Consider the following 1,969-nt stretch of genomic DNA (forward strand, 5'->3'; position numbering starts at 1 on the left):
AAAAAGAAATATGTGGACTTTTTAAGCTCTTCCCCCAACTCCCTTAGGTTATTTGGTCTTCTAAAACTATTTCAAATTATGAACAACATCAAGTCGACAACGGCCTGCCCTCCCCGTTATAAGTCCATCATCATAGGCCACAAGTCAAGTCACACGCTACACTATCACTAGTATTAATGTGACAGGGGAGGCTACCGCTCACAGCAGACTCTGCACCCGAGTTGTTGGCCTTTAAGTCAACACCCGTGGTTTGTGGAAATCTGTTTGTGATGGGGTCTGGTAGTTTCCGATTGTCTGTATGTTCATGGAAACCTTCGGGTTTGCATAACAGTTTTTATAGGGCTAAGACAGGGTAGCCTCCCTATTGGCTTATCGCCACAGGAAAACAATGTGCTGCTGTCATGTGGGCCATGTGCCATCAGTGAGACAGAGACTCGCCATATTAATTTGAACAGTCGGACTTGTGTAGATATTAAGTGTGCCGCTGTCATAACCCCGCCATGCGTCTATTGTGAACAGTCAGGAAAACAATGTGCTGCTGTCATGTGGGCCATGTGCCATTCGTGAGACAGAGACTCACCATATACTCATACAACAACTGCATTCCTGGATCATCTGTGAGACAAACTCACAACATTTTTTCTCGGTTACATCTGGCGCTTGCGAGCAGGGATGGGACTCGGCATGATATGTTCAGGTAATGGCATAATATGACCACTGAACATGTTCGTGCTGTTCCCATTCTGCGAACTTGGGATGGACAGTGGTCCCCCGGTTCGGAACTTCGGGACGAAGTTCATTTCAAACGGGGGCGATTGTGACAGGGGAGGCTACCGCTCCTTTCACAGCAGACTCTGCACCCGAGTTGTTGGCCTTTAAGTCAACACCCGTGGTTTGTGGAAATCTGTTTGTGATGGGGTCTGGTAGTTTCCGATTGTCTGTATGTTCATGGAAACCTTCGGGTTTGCATAACAGTTTTTATAGGGCTAAGAAATTAGCCCTAACATTTTCAATCCTGTTTGATTGCACTTCGCTTCCCGAGGTGATCGTAGTGTTTCGGCACTCGGTTACATTAATAGTATCAGAGAACCGATTGCAACAAGATATCATCTGCGCTATCAGGGAACCGATGTTTCGGAAATGGACTGTACTGCACACTGTGAGATCATTGAGTGCTCGCCCCTATACCTTTCCCACTTCCGCGTGTGCCGTTTGAGACAGATTAAACACGTGTTGTTTCAGTACTGCAGTATTTAATTCAATTTTTCCAACTCACTCATTTGGAGTAAACAGGGAGTGACTGCATGCGAGATGATAAACTAAGAGTAATACCTAATATACTGGACTCGCAACGAAATATACAAACAAATGACACGTTTACTCCGTACTCTCTGTTCATTGTCATTTGTTTGTATATTTCGTTGCGAGTCCAGTATATTAGGTATTACTCTTAACTTTTCACTCATTTGGGATTATTCCACTGAACCACTATGGTAAAAGAATATCTGAAGTATTTTGTTATTGTTGAAAATGTGTAATTGTGATTCCCAGTTGCAAGGAAAGACCAAAAATGACCTCACAAATGCAAAATTGTTTCGGCTTCTGTGAGGCTTTGCCCCCAAGACCCCCCAGTGGGGCTTTGCCCCTGCACCCCACCTGGGCCTCGGCGGCACCTGGACCCCTGCCTTCAGTTGGACCCCCCCCCACCCCTCAAACGAACTTGGTCCGGCCCTGACCCACACAAAGAAAGACACAGAACGGAGCCCATCATTTGATACAGAGACCCACAGGGCCGGATCTGGGGGGGGGGGGGGGGTCCTGGGTTCCGCCCCCCCCCCTGGCCATCCGATGTACCTCTCAGAGAAAAGAAAAAAAAATGTGTGGACTTTTTAAGCTCTTCCCCCAACTCCCTTAGTTTATTTGGTCTTCTAAAACTATTTCAAATTATGAACAACATTAAGTCGACAAC

The sequence above is a fragment of the Littorina saxatilis genome, linkage group LG11, assembly GCF_037325665.1.
Source record: "Littorina saxatilis isolate snail1 linkage group LG11, US_GU_Lsax_2.0, whole genome shotgun sequence".
NCBI lineage: Eukaryota > Metazoa > Mollusca > Gastropoda > Littorinimorpha > Littorinidae > Littorina > Littorina saxatilis.